This window comes from Dermacentor variabilis, chromosome 2, assembly GCF_050947875.1.
Source record: "Dermacentor variabilis isolate Ectoservices chromosome 2, ASM5094787v1, whole genome shotgun sequence".
Taxonomy (NCBI): Eukaryota; Metazoa; Arthropoda; class Arachnida; order Ixodida; family Ixodidae; genus Dermacentor; species Dermacentor variabilis.
In genome coordinates, this window is record NC_134569.1 from 70,414,605 (window position 1) to 70,424,079 (window position 9,475).

The 9,475-nt window shown below is 44.5% G+C and overlaps 1 long non-coding RNA gene across 1 annotated transcript; it reads right to left on the minus strand.

Moving 5' to 3' along the window:
* Nucleotides 1–5,596: 5,596 nt before the first annotated feature.
* On the minus strand, nucleotides 5,597–7,598 carry LOC142570875 (uncharacterized). The gene is made up of 2 exons (XR_012825703.1): nucleotides 7,266–7,598; nucleotides 5,597–5,912 (listed from the first exon to the last, which is right to left on the minus strand). It is a non-coding gene; the product is annotated as an uncharacterized LOC142570875 (long non-coding RNA).
* Nucleotides 7,599–9,475: the final 1,877 nt, after the last annotated feature.

Genomic DNA, 9,475 nt, shown 5'->3' on the forward strand with positions numbered 1-9,475 from the left:
AAATTTAATTAAGATACGCAGCATGATGTTCCGCAGCAACTCGCGGAGTGGCTCAGAGGCGCCGTACTTAGGGGCTGCAGATTAATTTCGACCACCTGCGGTGTGCACCCAAGTACTGCGCACGGGTCATCGGGCCGCCACAGCGATTAATGATGAACAGAAGCGCGCAGACTGATCCACGGTATGTTTTGGCATCCTTTTGTAAAAGTATAGCATACATTTGTGCTTTGTGAAGTTAAGTCCCGTTAACGACAGGGACTCAGGATTTGATTCCCCTTGTTGCGAATATGTTTTGATTTAATATTTATTAAACCGAAAGAAAGATTAGCTGATGTGGCATGGCATTAAAATAAACGATGAAAACTTAGAGCCGCACTAAAGGTATACAGTGAATAATCACTTTCTCTGCTCGAAGAAAGAGGTATCGACATTATGCTGCATTATTTTTGGCACAGCCAAAAATAATACAGTGATTTCTTACAAGCGAAACCACAGCGCCGCAATGTATGGCGGAATTCTGTTGCCGAAAACAACGCAGAAACCTAATCCGAAAATATAGAGGCTTTTTAACAGGTTCTCGATGCATAACGCAAGGCTGTAGTATAAAAAGTATTGTCACGTTGAAGCCCACTTCGTGTGCGACTAAACTCGACATTCTTCGTAGTGTCGCGGCCGCGGGTACAAATGAAGTGACTTTGCCAAAGTATACAAAAGTGAGTAAGATCACTTTTCGATTTGATAAATTTTAATTTTTCATCAGTAGTTGAATCTGCGGATGAGATCATATCAAATTTCCAGTCATCCTATTCGCCATTCTTTCTTGCTTCCTTTATGCTCCACTTGAGTCTTAGGAACCACGAACTCTTCCCACAGCGAAGTGCTGCTCCATTACATCCACGGTGGTGACTGCACCAAGAAGAAGAAAACAAATTAAGGGAACATTGAAAAAAAAAGGAAACTTACGGTCCAGAAAGATAACATTCAAATGCGTGATATATGGAAACAAAAGTGCAGAAACATATATTGATGGTCGAGATGCAAGCGGCGCAATGTCTTGTCTGCGATGGACTTCACAAAGGTATTGCTTTTGTTGTTCATAAGCGGTGTTTACCTTCGCTAATAATTGGAGGTGGGCGAACATTAAAAGTTTCGTATACGGATCGAATATTACACGCTCACTATTCGTATTTGTATACGAAAAAATTAACTATTCGCTATTTTCGAATGCTTGAAACTAAGGAAATATTTCGCAACAGCTGGCGGTTAAAGTCTGATTACTGGTCTCCGTCTGCTAGACAAAGTATTGAAAATTATCAGAATTTAATAAATGGTAAAATATTTCGAAGTGATTCAGAAACAGAATTGGCAATGTAAGCTTTCTTTCTATTTTTATCGTTTTCGCGGACAAGCCTACATGAGAAACGCGTGATTTTTGCTTGTAATCACTTTAGTGTTTTTGGTGGTCTAGTGATGCAGCTATTTTATCTTTTACCCTGCAACCAGTTATGAATACCGGCCACTTCGGCCGCGTTTCGATGGGGGCGAAATGAGAAAACACCCGTGTACTTATATATAGTACACGGGTGTACTAGAACCCCAGATGGTCCAAATTTTCAGAGTCCCCCGCTACGGCGTGCCTCATAATCAGAAAATGGTTTTGGCAAGTAAAAGCCGATAATTAAATTTACGACCACTTATGGTTTATTTGCACCGGGCCTATTTACATGTGTCTATGGCACGCGAGTCCTTCAGCAGTTTCCTGTTTGTTTGTTTTTTCTACAACTTCTTATCCGTTTTACACCGAATATTTATATGGCTAGCCGATTCGTACGTCCGTCCATCGCCTGTACGCCGAAAACATCTCGCACGTAACCCCGTGTGCACGCGCGAAAAAAAGAAAGAGAAAGAGAGGCGCGCGATTGGCTGCACCAGTAGTGACGTCGTTCTTCTCCGTCGCAGCCGAGCGCGCACGCAGCAGTTTCTCTCCGGCTCCGAAATGGATAGGCCACCCGTCATGCGTATACTTCCGAAGAGCACGCAGTTTTCGATCAGCAACGCCGCGAACAGAACCGGGAACGAGCTCGTCTACGCCATGCCGATGCAGCACGGGCACAAGAACAGGCTCGTGAAGCCGAGCGCAAGCACCAACTGCGCACCAAGGATCTGATAGCATACCAAGCCGTACTTTAATGAACCGTCGGGATTCACCCAGTGATAAACACCGGGGCCACATGTTTCAGCTTCGCTGATTAACTATCTGTACGGTATGCTTGGGCAGCGATTTTTTTTCTTTTTTTCTTTTTTGAGAGCTCATCATACAGCAGTCGTTTCTTGTTGAAAAGCTTGCTTGCAACCAGCCTATAAAGATGCTTAAAGGCTATTCGTGCATTTTTTTACTGACAATACTAATATTCTGTTTAAAAGTGATGCTTTCTTTCTTATAGTTGGCTGTCTTTTATTCACCAGTCTGTTCAAGCGTGGTTCCTCTTTTTTTTAAATAAATATTATATATATAAGGTATATGCGTCTCTGTTTGTCTATGCGATATCTTATTTCGATACTTACTATTTTGTATTCGATTCTTATACGAAAAAGGTGATATTCACCCACCTCTACTAATAAAGTTCCCAACATCACGATCACCTGGCATCTATCTGCTCGTGCGAACAATTTTAGTGTGAGAACGTTTTGTGTGTACGGGTCCTGAATTCTACAGGCATACATCGAACACAGCCACAGGAGACCCTGACCATGAGAAGGAAATCTATAGAAGAATAAAAAATGGGTTGGATATCATACGGCAGGCATTATCGCATCCTGACTGGGAGCTTACCACTGCCGTTGAAAAGGAAATTGTACAATAATTGAATTCTACTGGTGCTAATATATGGGGCAGGAACTCGGAAGTTTACAAAGAACCTAGAGAAAAAGTTAAAGACCGCCCAAAGAGCGGTGGAACGTGAAATGCTGGACGTAACGTTAAAAGACAGGAAGGGAGTGGTGTGGATCACAGAGTAAACTGGAATAGCCAATATTCTAGTTGGCGTTAAGAGAAAAAAAATGCAACTGCGCAGGCTATGCAATGCCTACAGGAGATAACCGGCGGACAATCCGAGTTACCGACCGGGTGCCAAGCGCAGTTGAGGACGGCGGTAGAGGGATGAAATCGGGAAATTTTCCAGCATAAGGTTCGAATCAGCTAGCGCAAAACTGCGGTGTTTTGTAGATCGCTGGGGGAGGCCTTTGTCCTGCAGTGGACATAAAGAGATTATTATTATTATTATTATTATTATTATTATTATTATTATTATTATTATTATTATTATTATTATTATTATTATTATTATTATTATATTGAACTACGGGTTTTAATCACTACACACATTTTAGGATCACGACACTCCAAAGGTTTTCAGCTAAATGGGACTGTAATCAGGTATAAATACATATTTCCTGCTATGCTGCTCACTGAAGCGAAGTGTCGACAATGGGCGATACTCGCCAGTGAGTTCTCAATGCAGTCGCATGGCGGTAGTAAAATTAGGGGAGTGATGTAACTCAAGTTCACTTTATAGTTCTGCCGGTTCGAGCTGCATGCATGTCGGCCACTGCACAAAACGTCAGTGCTCAACCTGAACGCTCGTTTCGTGGAATACCTTCAGCTCGTCATCTCACAGCGTCCACAGCTCTGTCTAAGGGGCCGCATGTGAGGTGTTGCCTCACTTGCTTTTCATCACATATATCTTTGTCGAAGTTACTCTAAGCATGGTCACCCCTATGTAGCAGCGAGGTTCAAGACCAAATACTAAAATGATTCCGCCGCGTTATGAGAGAACACCGTTTCCATTACCTTTTTTTGTACTTTCCGTTTTCTAGAATAGAACTGACAAATTCCCTGGTTGGTAAAGATTCGTCATGAGAACGGTAGAGCGAGACAAGACGAGGACAAAGAAGGAAACAGGGCGAGCACATTTATTTTATCCGGTTGAAAAAAAAAACGAAAGAGAAAATAAATTATGTTTTCTGCCTCAGACACTGCAATACAAGCCATCAGGACATAGCACAACGCAATGCTAAAATATTTGGTCAAGAACGCTTACCCACTGTGTAAATCATAATTACCTGACAGAATAAGAAAAGGAAGATAAACAAGGAGAAGCTCTTAGAACTATTTATCAACCTTGCCTTAAACGAGCTATTTATGTAGTTAGTTCTTGTGAGTTTACTGTTCACTGAAACAGTCACCACTTTTACACGATGAATCCATACGTTCAATTCCCATAAAATGGATTTTGGGTCCCTCTGCTTTCGACTCACGCGTTGCTTTCCCTTTGACTTCACATTTACTATGACGAAACTGTTCAAAATTATACATAGAATCCAGCTTAGCCGTAACGGTAACAATAAGAAATGCATATTCACCATAATTCTGTGGCGCTGCCGTAATATACCATTTAGAGTGTTCATTTATTTTGTCTTTTACTCGTACACCTAGTCGCCCGTATTACAGTATAGTAAAGGGATTAATACAATTTACACGGTATAAAACGGCGCAATGGAAAGAAAAGAGATATTAACAACAACCAAGAATACAAAGCTCTCGAACATATTGCATAACAAAAATACAGGAAATGGAGATAAGAAGCACGAAATTAGATCAAAAATAGTACGAAAACATGGTTCACAACGCACAAGGACCAGAAGTAAGCAGGAAAACAAAACACTTCGCTCCCTTAAGGTGGTGCGTAATCTTAAGATTATCTGCAAAGCAAAGGCAATCGAACAAATATAGGGCGGTCTCTACACGGTCACCTAAACAGTCGCGGAGGTCGCAATAGGTTGTTGGTGTTGTAGTGTGGCCTACGGACGCAAAGACTCACGGACGCGTCGAGAGTCGAAAGAAGCCGCGACAGGTATACAGCTCTAAAATGGAAGAGGTCACTCTTACCGGGCTACACGCAGTGGGAACCTCCGCACCCTTTAGGCCGGCACTGCATGCCGCGCGCAGCGCACTCTTCGTCGGTGCACTCCTCGTAGACACAGTCGCTCCTCTTTGCCCTCGCATTCGGCTTCGCCACCAGGGAGTCGCTGCCGGCAACGAGGCAGGCGCCTACCACCAGCAGAACGATGAACGTGGAAGTTTTCATTCTCGCAGCGGGCGTATACTTGCCGATCGTCGAAGCGCGATTACCAGTTGCAGCTGCAGCGGCGATGGCTTTTATAGCGATGCCGCTTCGCCCCTTTTTTTTTTTTCTGTTGCATACATTTGCGAAGTCTTGCGACACCTTTTCCCAGCTGCCCGCAACGTGAAAAAATATCTTGGTGGAATTTCCTCGCTTCCGTTCGAGAGGTCGATGCGTTTATCGGCCGCGCTATGGCATGGTTCAGCAACCGAGCCGCCGCAAGCATGCAACCCAAGCCGATTTCGATAACGAAGAGCACGTGCCGTAGGCGTGCGTAGCAAAGAAAGCTAACAAATCATAAAAAGCCTATTGAATGCCTTGATAAGTGACCAATTATCGGCTCATGCGTGACTAAAGCATTGGTCAATAACACCTGGGTGCTTCAGTGCATGAAAGCAGAAACACAACGGCAGAACGTTTTCAGAAAGCTTTTATTTTACGAACAAGAAATTGGCGGGCGTTCTTACTGTGAAAGAGCGGCAGCTTTCGCGCTTTGAGCACCTATACCGTAATGGCATACAGAACTCCGTAAGGCTGCTGAGAATAACTTAAGCCATGTTGCTCAGGCGCAGGTAGGTATTGTGCAGACGCCGATGCAACATTTCAACGATTTGGCCTCACAGTTGAGACCAGCACAGGTTTCCGCCGACGGTAGCTTCGGACAGTGGTACGTTTCGTTGGTAGGTAGGTTGGAACACACGGGGACGTCTGCGTTCAACGTCGGTTTCCCTACAGGGAGAAAACAGCGTTCGTGTTTTAGCACATGCACTTATCGCGAAATATCGACTTTGAATTCCTATTTTCTCAAAAGACGCCTGGAAACGAAGCTCACGGGAAGGGAAAGTAGCAAGATGTAACAGCCTCAAAACGCTGAGCTTGCGAATATCTGCTCACATCCTGGTGCACACATGGTTCAGTATTTGATGGCAAGTGCTGTCGAGCGTGAGGTCACGATCGTACTAGTTGGTTTGCGCAAAGCGCACGCGAAACTTAGGACGGGAGGCCTATACCCTGGCACGTTAGTAAACTGAATTTGTGCCAGTGCTCACCAAGTATGCGTATTATTACTTCCTTGTTGTCGCGCTTGCTGTTAGTCAAGTTTGATTTCAAAGTAAAGACTTAACAAAACAAATAATGGGAACAATGTCGGACTCATGTGTAGGACAAAATGCAACGAATAGCATATTTCTGCTCTCTGGTGCAACAATATGCTGAAGCAGACGGCTTCAAAAGGTCCACAGCTTAGTGTCCGAAGCCGGCTACTGTACTAGAGGCGACAACAGGGCAAAATGTACAGCTCCATGAAAATCTCGGCATTCAAAACAAATACCGGCAAGTGGCTGTAGCGTCAGGGACAACGGCAGCGTACGGGTTTACGTCCGGTGACGACAGCCCAATAGCCAATAAAGGAATTATTTTATACCGACATTCCTGCAGCAAGCGCAAGGCCTGCTTTTTGCTTCCTTATTGCTATTTGCCTGAACTGATATTTCATTTTATTTTGAAAGCGACGAAAGTCATATTGGTATCTATACTTTACTACACCCGTGGGATCTAAAGGACTTGCAGCACTCACATGCATCACAATTCAAGGGCGAATTTTTACTACGCGTTGCCTGAGCTGAGCAAATTACCGGTGCTTTAAAACATCAATTTTAGAGCGCCAAACGAACTTTCCACAAAAACATGGCTCAAATCCGCCGCCTGTTAGGAGGCAGCAATCATTTTTTTTTCGGAAGTTTGCTCGGCGGCATAAAACGTTTGGGGTTAGGCAGAAATATTTTTCCAACGCTTACGATGAAACTATGCGACGCTCCGAGATCACGACCTTACCGTGACAGCGGTTATTCCCAATCGCGGTACATTGATCACAAACAACGTGCATTCATCTCCAGACACAGCGTGGAAACCATATAGGCGATAAGTGTTCGGGACTTGTCGAATTGCCTTTAGCCCTCCAGAACTTCTCGCCGAATGAACATCAGACAGGAACACTTCCTATTAACACCAACCGCCCCCCCCCCTCCTTGCCGCCTGAGCAATCTACAATAAACCTTAAATGCTTGATTTATTTCACCTTACCTCCGGAGATTGTCGACTTCGTGGCTATTTGAGGCCAAAGCAGCAGCGTCGCGACAGTTGCACATCTCAGCAGCAACGACGCCTTCATGTTTGTGCAAGTGCGGAGGGAATAGTCACAGATCGCTTTATTTTCAGTTGCCACTACGACGTAGCAAAAAAAAAGGGAAAAAAATTTACAGGAGGGCTCAGCCAGCTCGTTCCTTCCTTCAATATGGTACAGGTTAGCGGCAACGCTACTTACCAAAGAAAAATCGTTTCAGAGCCGGAAAATATAACCCCGGTATGACGTACGAGTCACTGGCTTCTGATGGCCTCATGGGAGAACGCGCGACCCAGAACAACGAGAATAAAAGCCTGGGTAAAAAAAATCACAAGAACAAATCACGGCACGTGCGTCTATTTCTGTCGCGTATAGTCGCGCGCTTCCAACATTTCCAACATGGCTGCAACCGTCCCGGAAAATCTGCAGCTGCCGGATAACTACAACAAGGTGAATTGTCCCCCCGCGCCTTGGCTAACTAAAGCTCTGTGCAGGACACCTGTCATACCTGCGCTGTTAAATATCAGTCATATATAGGTTTTAGTTAAAGCTTGTAGCTACTAAATATCGTTTAAAAGGCAGAGAGAGAGAAACGAACAGGTAAAGGTAGGGAGGTTAACTAAGGACGTGCCCGGTTGGCTACTCTACACTTGGCGAGGGTGAAAAGGGAAGAACAGATAAGTAGAGAAAAGAAAAATGATAGTAGGTCTGATGCCAGAAATACAAAACAAACGAACTGCGTTTATCTTTTTTTAAGTACGTGAAGAAAACTCCAATAGGCAAGCAGCAAATTAACACACGTCGCATTGAAACACACGAAAGTATCATATGTTTTCAATTTAGTCTTTCGAATTCGAACGAGAAACAGCAATCTCAAATCAGATTTTCAGCCTTCTACGAAATCTGCATTTAAGCTACGGAAATAGTCCGCATGTTTCGTGCAACCTCAAATTAAGTTGAGGCTGAAGTGCGCACCTTTCAGGAAGGCGTGCTAAAAATTTTATCACCAAGGCAAAATGAAGTCGTGTATAAAGTCAGTGGCCGATCGACATCTTAACTGGCCAAGCACCGACAGAGTAAATGCAAATACAGCAAGATAGAGAGAGAGAAAAAAAAGAATACAGAGAAAGGCAGGGTGGTTAACCAGCGGTAGTTCCGGTGGCTACCCTGCACGGGAGGAAGAGTTAAGGGGGATAAAAAAGAAAGAAAGTGGAAGGGGGAGATAGAGAGAAAAAGATACCAGCACTAACAAAGCGCTTACACTATAGAGTGGTAGTGGACGGCGTTCTTAAAGTTTATCGTCCAGCCCCGTAGACCGCAGGAATCTTCATAACGCGAGTAGGGCCCTGAACATTCTTTCGGAGCACTGACCTAAAGCTTTGAGTTATGATAGTGGACGATTGTCCAACAGGTCAAGTACTCTGTACATCATTTGTCTCTGGGCACTATATCGCGGGCGGACACAGATAATATGTGCGAGCGTCTCATCGATGTTGCATGTGTCGTACGTGGGGCTGTTGGCCATTCCAATAAGGAAAGCATACGAGTTCGTAAAGGCAACGGCTAGCCACGGACGGTACAGCATGGTCTATTGACGTCGTGGTAACCCAGGCGGGAGATGCATCCCTATGTCCGGAGACAACGAACGCAAACGACACATGGTGAAAATGTTCGAGTCCCACAGGGGCAAAGAACAATCACGGAAAATCAATCGCAGCCCAGCCGCAGTGTCTGTTCGCGAAAGCGGAATGAAGACTCGTTGACCACTTTCATGCGCAGATCGCGCGCCTTCGTCAGTGTGGTCTTTCCCGCTGATGTTACAATGTCCTGGAAGCCATTGAAAGATTATGTCGTGTCCCTTGTCATGGCTGTGATGATATATGTGTCGAATTTCTGAGGCCAGTTGTTCATTGGGTCCGAGGCGCATTGGGCTTTCTATGCACTTCTAATGTCCCTCAGTCTCTGTCTATCGAAACGACTTGATAGATAAAGGTAAGCGCCCACTAAAGTGAACGCAAGTTTCTGTTGTTTCATGGTCAAACAGACATACTGATTACTGTCATGTGGCCACACTGGATGAACAACGTAAGTCAGTTAACACCGTATGTAGATGATCACTTTGCTAATGCCATTACAAGTCCATGACACGTAAGGTTCGTAGCCTAAGATC